The 14,207-nt window shown below is 33.2% G+C and overlaps 1 pseudogene; it reads right to left on the reverse strand.

Moving 5' to 3' along the window:
* Positions 1–13,511, reverse strand: part of LOC125163551 (ATP-dependent RNA helicase DDX3X-like) — a 110,050-nt pseudogene extending 96,539 nt beyond the window's left edge.
* Between the last annotated feature and the right edge of the window lie 696 nt (positions 13,512–14,207).

A 14,207-nucleotide genomic window follows, 5' to 3' on the forward strand; every position in this document is an offset into this window, starting at 1 on the left:
ATACCATATGGTTTCACTCTTATGTGGATCCTGAGAAACTTAACAGGAACCCATGGGGGAGGGGAAGGAAAAAAAAAAAAGAGGTTAGAATGGGAGAGAGCCAAAGCATAAGAGACTGTTAAAAACTGAGAACAAACTGAGGGTTGATGGGGGGTGGGAGGGAGGAAAGGGTGGGTGATGGGTATTGAGGAGGGCACCTTTTGGGATGAGCACTGGGTGTTGTATGGAAACCAATTTGTCAATAAATTTCATAAAAAAAAAAAAGATATCAAACACATGCAAAGATGGTCAAAATTCTTAGCTATTAGGTACATAAAACTTCAAACTATAATGAAACATGACTTCATATTTTCTAGAATGCCTAAAATTTATAAAACCAAAGACGAAAACAACAAGAAATATCTGACATATATGTGTTAATAAAAAAAACAGAATCAGTAAAAATTTCACATATTGCTGGTAAAGGATGAAAATGTCACATTTGGGTAAAGTAACATTTATAGAGACAAAATCATATCCAGGACTGCCATGGGTTGTGGGTGGGGAGAAGAGATTCACTACAAAGGCACCTGAGGGAGAGAATTTTGTGGAGTGATAAAAATGTTCCAAATCCCAATTCTGGTGGTGGTTACATAATTGTCAAGATTTGCCAAAACTCACTGAATTTTTACCTTTTAAAGAGTGAAGCTTACTGCATGTAAATTACACGCTAGTAAACCTGACTTAAAAAAATGAAAGGAAAGTAAAATTTTTTTTGACAAACAAAAGTTAAGTTTTGTTTGTCTACAGCAGAGTTGATTTCAGCAGACATGATTGCAAATGTATTTCCAACAGAAGGAAACCAATCCCAGCAAGAAGCCGTACTTCCATGCGAAATGAAATGAAGACCATGATAAAGGTAAATACATTGATATATATAAATAAATACTGACTATTTAAAGCAAAAAGCTAATTAAAATTTCTTAAGGAAATATTTTAAGGAATCGCTTTAAAAATGTATATGCATAAATAAAATTTATGAAAATGGTTACACAAAAAATTTAAAGATCTTAACTTTTAGGATATTTAGAAAAGAAATATTAAGCATAATTATGTCAAAAATTACCATCATCTTACATTGATAGTAGAATAATGAAATGAATTAGCCAAATATTTCATATGGGTAATATTATTATGTGTCCAAATCTATAAAATGTTGGCATATATTATGGAATTAGCATGAGAATATTTTCATACATTAACATATATGAAAATAAATATATACATTTATATTTAAAACAAAATATTTAACATCTGTAAGTATTTAATTAAGTAATACCTGTAAATTAAAAGTTGGATGTATTCATTAATTAGGGGACATCCATGTAATATGTTGGCATGGCCCTTAGAAAACATTCCTTTGTCTACTTAGAATTCACCTTCTTTTGCGGAATTGTCTTAATATATAAAAGGCCCAAAAATGCCTGAAATGTGAAGGGAAACATGGGTATTAATGATGCTATTATAAGGTACCTAATGTATAATAATGTATTATACAGCATGTAATGATACTATTATAAGGTACACTATAAGAATCACTGAAATTTTCCGTTGATAGGTGAATTTTCTAATTGAACCTGAGGCAATATTTTCTTGTAAGTGTTTCAGATAAAGTGATTTAGGATTTAATGAGAATTAGTATTCTCATGTGCCCCTACAACCTATGCTTTTTCCACAAAACAGAAATTTCATGTTTTAATGCAAGGTTCTCTATTATCAAGAGTAATCAAGAACATGAAAAACAAGTACTCTGAGATCAAACTAGTTAAAGCCAGTATATTCTAGATAAAGATCTAGAAAAATGAATCTGAGAGAAAATAGAGTTCAGGGTAGTTTTTTATGTATGCTTATATATTATTCTCTTGGTAAAAGAAAAGGATGTTTGAAATATGGGACCAGACTCACATTGATTCTTTCATTGCTTCTGGTCTTATTCCAGTAACACAGTAATGTGCATATCAATATCCCTGCTGGGAAGCAGCATCATTAATTTTCTATTTTCTCATATCCTAGCTTTGCCTATTCCACATGATTTTCAGAAACATTATTTTTTATCATCTTCTATAGTTTTTAAATATTCTCAGGGAAATGTTTTAAAAATTTAAAACAATCTATAGGTTTCAGTACCATTAAAATAAAAATGCTGTTTTAAATGTATTAATAGATATTATTTGGGGTTGTATATATTATCATCTCTGAAACTTCAAGGTAGCCTTAAGTGATATTCAATTGCCTATAAAACATGTTAAAACTTCTCTCTTCTGGAAGTCCAAGACATAGCCTTTGAATTGGGACGTTAAGAAAGAGTTGAACTGATACTGGATAAAGTGAGCTTTTCTCCCTGCTCAACCTCTCTACTCCCATTATGGAACCAAATAAAGAATATATGGCACTGAACTTGGTTAAATTGAATGGAACTTCTTGATTAACTAGTATGGCCTTAGGCATCAATTTCAGAGGAATAATTCAAATTGTTAACAATAAGAAGAGTTAATTGACTATGATGTTAGGTAGCAAGATCACAAGCTAGATTCGTGGAGTCAGGTAACGATGTGGTGCATAGTGTAATTAGAACTTAAGAGCATTTCAGTTTTAAGTTAGCATGAGTTCAGTAATAATTGAAGGCCCAATTTTACAGGGTTAGTGATATGGTTCATTTTAGCCTTCATGACTTAAATGACAGATGCTTGTACCTGTACAAAATATTCAAGTAATTTCCAGTGATTGGTGATGCAGCATACAATTTTAAATTACTATCATGAACAAATAGTCTGTCTCATAGTCTTCCCCTCACTCACCTGAACCTTGTAAGGTCAACAAACACAGTCTGCATAAGAGCCTTATGTTAAACAACGATATGAACTAGGTTTCACGGTTCATCTAAATTATACTCTTATCTATATTTCTAGTAAATGCTCATTCCAGCTTCTGGTCTATAGGGCACATCACTTATTTTTTTAAAGCTTATTAGTCACTCTCCTTACAAAACACTAGAATAGTTGATTCTTCCTTGTTGTTTTGCTTAATGGAACAAATAATGTTAAAGCAGCAATTGATTCATAGCTACACTTCCTCAAGGAAATCACAGTCAGGGCAAGAAACTGACAAGTACGGGGAGAGAGGGATTGTAGCTAGTTGCTAACATAGAGGTTCTCAAATAGGTTTATGGAGACTATAGTGTGGGACCCTTTAAATCTTCCTGAGATGAGTGATAAGGCAGGGTGAGAAATTTACAGAGAAAGAAAGATTAATTCATGTTAAGATTCCATCGTAAGAAGTGATTTCTTAGTTAGACATAGAACAGCAAAAAGTATAGTCAAAGAAAAGAAGAATAACAAAGCATAGTATAGCCTGGAAGCTATCTGCATATCAGTGAATTACTGATAATATATTATTAATATTTGTTTTAGAAATCTGTGGGAATGAAAATGAGATGTCAAGAAAGAGACAGTAAAGATAATTTATTCACAATCCACTTGGAAAATTATGTCATGTCTGTATCATGCACTGGGTTTGGTATTAGAGATTATGTGAACAAATGAGATAGACATATCCCTGTCTTCACAGACCTTACAATCAAAGGGGCAAGGACTGGGAATGGAGGTACAGAAAAGGTATTAAAAAATAATCATTAAAACATGGTGTGAGGACATACAGCCCTGATAAAGAAATGTAAGGTAGGATTTTGCAGCAACTCAAAGGCCAGAAACATTTATCTGTTGAAATGAGGTCTCTTCTGAATTCTGTATCATAGGGTTGCGATTCTATTGTGTATTTATTGTGCATGCAGAATTATTTACAGATTATGTTATACACATGAGAGATGGAGAACTAAATTAGAATTTTAGAAAATCATTTTTTAAAATGTTGACAAAAGAATGGAGGAAGATTAGAACCAATGCTGAAATACCATTTAAGAGGCAAATGCCACACAACAGACAAATTATACGAGCCAAATCCAAGGCAGTTGCAGTAATAACAAAGAGGAGTGTATTGATTTAAGAAACTGTTAAGAAGTAGAATTAATGTAACATATATATCAAGCATAAATTTTATTTTTGATGTCTTTTACTCCCTTTAAAATGAAAATAGTCAATACTATCCAGGGTAAAAGGAAATGGCCACTCCTGAAGATTGTATACATTATTATATCTCTTTTGGGAAATATGTTGGTAATATGTGTGAAGAGTCTTCAAATTACTCATGATCATTGACAGTTATTTTTACTTCTAGGAATCAATCATATGGAAATAACTGTAAATAAAAGTGTCTTACACAAGGAGTTCAATAAAGCATTATTTATAATAGTAAAATAAATGGAAATTGCCTAAATCTTCAATTCAGTAATTATTTTTTAGTGTACAGTTTTTAAAAAGTAGATGTTGAATAGTATAAAGCAAAAACAAGATTACATGGCCTATAATATCGAACCTACTGAAAAATGTGCATAAGGTAGAAGAGATTGTTCAAAGTTGTAAATTTTAACACTAGGTCATAAGATCATTTCATATTTGTTTCTTTTAAATTTATTTTTAAAATATTTTAATAGAGACTTCTATTATACTCACAGTCAAAGAAAAGTTAAATTTACTTCACTATTCTTAAGATGTGGTAACCCACTGCATGTAGTGGTAAGAAATAAAATTAATAATGCAAATTTAAAAGATTTCTAGCTTTCTGGCTTGACATGGATACTATATTTTGAAGGAAAAAATGTGTGTAAATTTGAACTTGTTGAATCAAGCGGATTTAGAAAATTTCAAGGGAGACCAATAAACACTAAAATGTGGCTAGCTAAGTACATATTTGAGGAACATGGACTAATGTATGCATATTAGTCAGGGCCATGCCCTAAGATAATAAGCTAATACCATTAAAATAGTATGTGCAAAGTAAGAATGCCAGAGATGGACTTACAGATGGTACACACATCAACATGCAACTAAAAAAAAGAAAAAAAAAGATTCGATCATAGATATAAGAAGACAATTAATGTACTTATTTATTCCGATAACAAACAACGCATCGGTTTTCAATTTAACATATGTTTTAATCTAATTGTAAGTCAAGGACTAGTCTACACCCAATACTACAAGAATTCAGCTTCAAGGAAACAACTGAGTTTTGCAAGTAGGTAATAGGTGAAGGCTGTTCAAAATCACCAAAGGACAAGTTGGCAGCATAGTTAGGGAACCCTGTGCTAGTCTCATCTTTCCAACACAGCTAGATCAACATCAAACCATTTTGAACACGTAGGAAATCAACCTGAGAATTATGAGAACAGTCTGCATAATTTGAGGGAGAGAATGCAGCAGGTACATGGTGTAGAGAGGCAAACTGGGGAAGAAAATAGCCACAGTACCACAGAGGGCAGGCAGCCATTTTCATGTAGAAGAGAAGACAGAAGGAGGGGTAGAGCAATGCATCACGTTTGCACAAGAAAGCACTCTCCTAGAAGGTAGCTAGAAAGAAAGAAAACATGCACAGAGTACTGTACCAAAAAAAACAAAAAACAAAAAACAAACAAAAAAAACTGTTCCCCAAAACCATGGATGGGGGAAAAAGTAGAGGATTGCAAAACCGCCAGTTTTTTTTTTTTTTTTTTTTTTTTTTTTTTTTATTAACAGAGGAACACAGAGTCTGAAGTCAGAGGTCAGCACCTGGAAGTGCTCCAGGGAGGAAGCAGGGCAGAGCCTGGGAGCGGGCAGCATGGTCTAAAGATCCCTTGGGTGGCACGGGGAGTAGCAGTTTCCCTGCTTGGAGTGTATTTGGTGGAGGTGATACTACCTCTCCATGGACAAAAGACACAATGGGAGCCATCAAGTCACCACGTTCACCCATATAGGAACAAAGTCACCAGCTGAGGGCAGCAAATCCTGGTGCCAGCTTTATGTTGTGATTTATCACAAACTCTGAAGCTTCTGTGTGGTCATGTGACCATTTCCTGGGACAAGTCAGTACCAGGCAAAGTGTGGGGAAACATTCCCTAAGAGGATCAGTGTTGGTCTGAGCCCTAGGGGTCTCTGAAGTGTGGTTCTGAAACACAGCCACACCTGAGATAAAACTCTGGAGGGAGGCACCACCTGGTAGGTAGATAGCTTGGACACAGACATGGGGAAGGCAGGGAACTGACAGAAGTAGGGGACATGGAAGGGGTGACTGATCACTTGTCTCTGAGGGCATGAACTTTTGCTCTGGAGACTAGAGAATGGGGTGAAACCATTTTCACCATTAGCCCACCAACACTTTTCAACTCCAATGAGCTAAACAGCACCACCAACTGGAGAACCGAGCAGTTACATCAAGCCCTTCTATGTGCCCTCAGACCAATCCCCAGTAGGGCAAGTAGGCCTGATAATCAGAGCAGCAGCAGGCCCCTCACCCAGAAGACCAGCAAAAATCTCTTCCATGAGCTTAGTCTACTGACCTTAGAATGCTGCAAAGTTTCAGCTCTAAGGGAAACTGGATCTAGCTTCATTTGGGTTTTTTTAGTTTGTTTATTTGTTCATTATTTGTTGCTGCTGTGACTTCTGTTTTGTTTTTGTTGTTTTTCTTTTCTTTTGTTTCTTGGATACAGAAAGAAAAAAAAATTTTTTATTTTATTTTATTATTTTTTTCTCTCTTCTTTTCTCTTTTCTCTTTTTTCTATCAAGTTTCTCTTAACAAGCAGACCAAAACACACCTAGGATCTACTTCCTTTATTTGATTTTTTTTAATTTTCAAATTTTTATTTCATTCTGTTATTATTATTGGTTTTTCTTCGTCTAAAATACAAGATGGAAGAATTCACCTCAAAAGAAAGAATAGGAAGAAATGAGAGCCAGGGATTTAATCAATGTAGATATATGTAAGATGTCTGAACTAGAATTTAAACAGCCATTATAACGATAACTAGTTGGGCTTGAAAAAAAAAACATAGAAGACACCAGAGAATCCCTTTCTGTAAAAATAAAAGACTAAGATCAAGTCAGGTGGAAATTAAACATGCTATAACCCAGATGCAAACCCAAATGGAGGCCATAAAAAGGAAGGTAGATGAGGCAGAGGATCAAATTAGTGATACAGAAGATAAAACTATGCAAAATACTGAAGCTAAAAAGAAGAGGGAAACAAAGGTCAGGGATCACCACGGCAGACTTAGGGAACTCACCAATTTATTAAAATGTAAACATTCGTAACATAGGAGTAACAGAAGATGAAAAGAGAAAAAAAGGGGGCAGAAGTATTATGTGAGCAAATTATAACTGAAAACTTCCCGAATCTGGGAAAGGACAAAGACATCAAATCCAAGAAGCACAGAGAACTAATTGCATTCAACAAAAAATGACCATCACCAAGGTATCAGAGTCAAATTCACAAAATGCAGACAAGGAAATAATCCTGAAAGCATCAAGGTAAAGCAGTCCTTAACCTACAAGAGAAGATAGATCAGGTTCACAATAGCTCTGTCCCCAGATACTTGGCCTCCAGAAAGGAGTGGTCTGTTCAACATGCTGAATGTGAAAAATGCACAGCCAAGAATACTCTATACAACATGACTGTCATTCACAATAGAAGAGATAAAAAGTGCTCCAGACAAACAGAAACTAAAAGAGAATATGACCACTAAACCAGCCCTACAAGAAGTTTTAGGGAAAGACTCTTTGAGAGAAAAACAAAAACAAAAATAGAAAGGACCAGAGAGCAGAGAACATCATCAGAAACACCAATTCTACAGGTAACACAATGGCATTAAATTCATATCTTTCAATAATCACTCTGAATGTAAATGAACTAAATGCCCCAATCAAAAGACATATAAAAATAGATTAAAAAAACAAGACCTCCTCCTTTGTTGATCTCAGTGCTGGTTACAATGGTCCATTAATTTTGGGAAAATCTGTTTACAATTTATGCACATTTATGTATAATGTAACATCATGAACTTCAGTAAAACACTTACCTAAAATTATTTTCAAACACATAGATTAATCCTCTCAGCAATTTGTGATGAATACATTTTTAAAGCTCTAGAAATTTCTCATGGAAAACTTGAAAAAATATGTAATTTAAACAACACTAAAATATTCAGCAACAATTGCTGAAAAGCAAACAGGTATTTATAAAACATGTATATAGAAGAATCCATAGTGATCACATTACTGTGTACCTTCAAAATATTGTGCCTTTGAAAAAGTTTTACTTTGAAACGTACTCTGATTTCTGTTAAGCATGAAATTCTTGCACAGTTCAGCAATTTATAATCTTTGGTTGAGGTTGATGCAAACTCTTTACCTATTATCTCGTAATTGCAAATGTAATCCCATTTCACCCTATGCTGTATTCAGTCTATCAACTCAAAGTTCTATCAGGGAAATTACAATAAGTACATGCATTCACAGTTTTTAACAAAAACAAATCATATCCTTTAAACAAATTCATGACATACATTTATAAAACATATACACACACACACACACACACACACACACACACACACACACACATATATATATATATATACACACATACACCAAGTTCCACAAAATGGGAGATATCCATTGACACATTTATCTATCATATAAGCATAAATGTTAGTTTGGTAATTTTATTCTGTTTTCTACACAAATGCATTGGTGTCACATAAACACCCTACACAAACATTTTAGCATTTTAATCTAAATTTCTCCTGCTTTACTATCCACTAATAAAATCAAATTAGAGAAACAAGATCTTTAATATTTTTCAAACATAAATTCTGAAGTAAAAAAGCAACATTTGAAGACACAGAGCTTACAGTTGGCTCAAGGAGAGAATAAAATGTATTTTGATACTGGTCTATCTTTTCATAAGGTTTCTTTAAAATCTCAAGGGTGAAGAGACAAAATTTATTTTTCATTTTTAAATAATTTTATATCTGAACCGAATTCTAGTATATCCAAGATGCCTACCAAACAGTTTTAAATCAACAGAATTGAGTATGTTAAGATCATAACTGTCTTTCTTTTTTGTGTTTGTTACAAAGTGTTTTTGTCATAGGAAATTTCCCTGTTTTCAGCTAAGGATTGTTTTCAAGGAGAATGAGTTTTTTCTCAGTTTATTTCTACCCTAGAGAAGTTCCCTATGCATATGTATAGAAAATAATTGAGAATTCTTGCTGTTTCTTCCCAGGGATTCTTTTAAGTAAACTTCTAATATCCCATAAAGGAAATAAGTAGAAAAGGTACAATTTATCTTTTGTGTTGCTTAGGAATCAGATTGGTTTCTACTTAACAGGGAGAAATGAAGGCAACATATTAACCAACTGAATGATTCAAGTTTTTCTTGCAGATATGACCTTGTTGATACCATTTTCATCTTTGGATCATCTATATCGTTGTCATTTGATTCCATGCCTCCTTTTTAATAGCAAAGCTATGTGGTTTATAGTAATTCATTAAAAAAAAAGATGTTTCTAGAAAACATATTGCCACTTTATGAATTAGATAGCAACAGAAAAGACACACAAATAAAATATGTAAAACTTTACCTTTAATCTTTTACTATGGTACAATAGAAATCATAAGCATGTGAAATGCATCCAGTTTTTGAGTTAAGCATACAGATGTTTAATTCTATCACTTACACTCCAATGAAAAAAATACTATCGTGAGTTTGTGTTGAGTACATTTAGGCATATTTCATGACATTAATCTCCCACACAAACTATATCTCTCATTTAAAATTTCTGTGCCATAAATTACATTCTTTCACATCTCTCCAGAATTTAAAAACCTATTAGTCTTTCATGGTCAACATCCACAAACATTCTTCTATTAACAATAACTGAAAGAAGTATCTCCCTCCCCTCAGATACCATAATATTTTATCAGTGTTTCTACCAGATTATTTAATATAGAATCATTTCTTGAAATAACATTTTAAAGCATACTTACTCTTATTTTTATAAGGTAATATCTAAAGACTAGATCTGAATCTACAACTAAGTATATGATTCTTAAAATATTTTCACATTTGTATTAGGTATTTATTGTTGCTGTTAATTTTTTGAATTCAACACGGAATATTTTTTCGTCAGTAACTAATACACACTATACTCTGGAGAAGTCACCTACTTGTTTCCACAGAATAATTGGATTAAAAATGATAACTGTATGTTATTAAAATCATGTGTTTTGTATTTTAAAGATTAGATTTCATATTTGATTTTAGCTCACCCCCTCATCCCACACAAGATGGAGTTAAATCTTCAGTGATTTGGAATTCAATCGGGACAGGCTCTTTATCACTCCCTATGCCTTTTTTTCTCTCATACCTTCCTCCTGTTGCCTCCAACTTGACTCCAGTGAGGAAGACACAATACCCTTGGCCAGCAGAGAGGGTAGCAGCTATTTGTGATCTGGCAGTGAGATTTGGTGATGCTGTTAAAGGCACAATCACGTGCTTTCAGTGACAAAAGAAGAACCCCCAAGTCCCCTTGGTTAGAGTGGTATTAATATCCTTGGTTAATTTGGCAAGCTTGTCATCAGTGATGTTTTCTTATAGTCATATTTGTCAAAACCAACCCAACTCTTCCTTGAGACACAATCATGTGGACTTTCTTGCCTCTACCAGCAATTTAAAATACCCAAAACTTCTCAGGTTTCAGGATCTTATAGATGTATTGAGCATGATTCAGTTTTTTGTTTTGTTTCTGTTTTGTTTGTTTGTTTGTTTTTTTGTTTTTTAATACGGCTGTTGCAGACTGATGGGAATTTTATAACAAGAGTCAGGATGCAAGTCTCTTTGATGTGGGCTTTTGACAATTGAGTCACTTTGGACTCATCTGTGGGCTCTATAATATCCTATTGCTTACAGATGCAGGGAAAATGCCCTATCATTACTTTATAAATACATGTTACACATTGATGTCAAATGTTTTGATACATATTATATGTTTATGTCACATACCTTGATACATGTTACATGAATGAATAAAAGGTGATAATCTATTAAATATTTATCACCACCCTGGGTCATATCCCAATTTTGTTGGACTAAAAAATTATATATAATAGTCTACAAAATTATGAATGTCACATATGAAAGTGAATATTTGAAATGATAAATTACAATGAACTATAAATTATAAAACGTATTATGTATACCACAAACATTTAATCTAGAAGAAAACAAAGGATATTGATTAACTTTCCAAAATAACTACATTTTATTTACATTTTGGTTACCTATTTTTTTTAAAAATTCTCTTCAGATGACAATAAACTTTTAAAATAATATTCTAAAGAGAGAACAGAAAGAAAATTCAACCTTTTCTTTAGCATCGTTGACTAATTTTGCTCATCAGCATTGATGGCTTAAAGAAATATACCTCCACTTAACAACTTTGTTTTTAAATTTTCTTAATGTTTATTTGAGAGAGAGAGAGAGAGAGAGAGAGAGAGAGAGAGAGAGAGAGAGAGATTGAGAGCAGGGGAGGGGCAGAGAGAGATTGACAAAGAATCTGAAGCAGGCTCCAATCTCTGAGCTGTCAGGACAGAGCCTGATGCAGGGCTCAAACTCACAGACTGTGAGATCATGACCTGAGCTGAAGTCTGATGCTCAACTGACTGAGCCACCCAGGCACTCCTACACTGCAACTTTTTATTGGTAATGTGGTGTACATTTTCAGACTTGTCAAGGAGGAAAACTTTAAGTGCTTGTATTATATGGGCTGTAAGAGTTCAAGGTATTTTAACCATTCTTGTGTAGTGACAACTCTGAAATAATTTTTAATTCCTGACGCTCACTATTTTGCTGTCAGCATCTACTTCAAATTGGTTTATTGTGAATTTTACATCATGACAACATAAACTGTATTTCAATAAAAATTGTACAAGTTCATTTTATCTACCAAAGTTAATTCCTCAAAATGAAGCTATTATTGGCACACTTTTATGTGCTTTTCGGACCCTATAAACTGTATTTCTTTACCATTACTTGCATATTCCTTCTGCTTTTTCATTTTTAGTTTGGCAATGTTCTCACAGTGTTCTTTATCTTTTGTTGTAATTTTCATTATCTCTAGTCTAGTGACTATCATGACTCTATTCCCTGTCTTTATAAAATGACCATAAAATTTTTAGTTTCTATTTCATGTATAAAAGTTTCAACATTACAAAATTTATGAAATCTTCTTTCTCTCAGTTTATGCCTTGAGTCTCAACTGAAATAGTTTCTTCAATTATGTTTTAATTTTATAGGATCATTATTTCTAAAAAACAAATAAATTTAATAAGGTAATAAGACATATGAAACAGTAATTCAAATTCCTTTAGAATTTGACATGATAGAGTATAAATCTAAATAATTAGGCATTACTTTGCTTGTATATTATATATGTGTGTATATATATATTTATTTATTTACTGAAATACTATGTAATTTATATACTCACAGGCTATATATAATTATAGTACATACTATATAGTATATTATATATTATATAGGGTAAATATTGAAGGGATCTTTACAAGCAATGGGCCCTAAGGCTTGAGCTTCTTTACATTCAAGGTAGCTCTGTCTAAAATAACATTTTTTATTTCACAAATGATGACACTATATTAGTATTATACCACATTAATCAAAATGCGTGAAAATATATTTTTAAAATTTTGTCATAGAGTATACATCTAAATTTATACTCTAATTTATACTCTAAATTTATACTGTAATTCAGATAGGTTGGAGAAAATGTATTCCCTTATTCATTCATTCATTTGGTTAAAAACTTTAAAAAAATTAAAATAGTAAATTCATACATATTGTGTGCTCTGAAAAAGCGGTAAATAAATGAACATGGTCCTTGTGGGAGACAGAAGATATACAGTAAGATGGTTTATATTAATATAAGTTATATTAAGTTATAATTACTATGTAAATAAAAACAGCTGATATGAAAGAAAACTGATATATAACTAGGGAAGAGGATTAGGCAAATTTACATTGCACGTGTGAGACTAGCTCCCAAGGTAACATGATATTTAAGCTCATCAAATAAATAGTAGGAAGTAATAGGCATGTATTATATAATATTTATTTCTCTATATTGTGATGACTAAAATAATACATTTTGGTGTAGAACTTCTGTAAAGGCACAAGAAAAAAAAAAACATCAACAGAACTGCTCCTCATCAAAACAATAGTTTCACTCATGAAAATTATAAAATAAAATCACTTAAGAACTCTGGAAAATGTTCTAAAAGAACACAGTCACTGGAGAATCTTTCATTTAATCTACAAAATCCCAGTGACAACAGTAAGAGCATCTGTGGCATGTGGGACGGGGCCTACTCCCTTACTCCCACTCTAGCTCTGTGGTGTGGAAGCTTTACACAGGGTGCTCTATCTTGGTTAGGCATGGCCACGAAGATGGGGTTTGTCTCACCTCTCACCTTCTGGTGTGATACTGCAATTTCAACCTGAAAAGGACAGGTTTCTGACATCCTCATCATCCCCGTGCTCCCTGAAGCACGTAGCAGCAGCTGTACTTCCAGCAGGTACAGCTGTGAAAATGAAGTCTCTGATGTCCCATCCTGTCCTCACTTGTCAGGCAGAAGCTCTACCCAGCCATAGCAGACTGAGACTTAGGATACAAATATCTCATACCAGCATTAAGAGACTCTTAACTGGAGAAAACAAACTGAAGGTTGCAGGAGGGGAGGTGGGCTGGGGGATGAGTTAAATGGGTGATGGGCATGGAGGACGGCACTTGTTGGGATGAGCACTGGGTGTTATATGTAAGTGATTACTCACTAGGTTCTACTCCTGAAACTAACACTACACTATATGTTAGCTAATTTGAATTTAAATAAATTAAACAAAACACACAACTATTTTAAATATATTCAAAGAACCAAAGGAAACATTTAAAATATAAAGGAAGATATAAAATAATGTCACATCCAGGAGAAAATATCATTAAAGATATTGCTGTAAAAGAAAGGAGCCATACGGAAATTCTGTAGATAAAAAGTTTAATAAGTGAAATGAAAAATTGACCAAAATGTCTTCAACAGTGGATTTTGGCTGGCAGAAGAAAGAATTAATGAACTTGAACATAGATCAACAGAGACTATGCAATCTGGAAAAAAACAAAAAAAGGCAAAGGAACAGATTCTCTTGGAAATGTGGAACGCCATTATTCGACC

The sequence above is a fragment of the Prionailurus viverrinus genome, chromosome A1, assembly GCF_022837055.1.
Source record: "Prionailurus viverrinus isolate Anna chromosome A1, UM_Priviv_1.0, whole genome shotgun sequence".
Taxonomy (NCBI): Eukaryota; Metazoa; Chordata; class Mammalia; order Carnivora; family Felidae; genus Prionailurus; species Prionailurus viverrinus.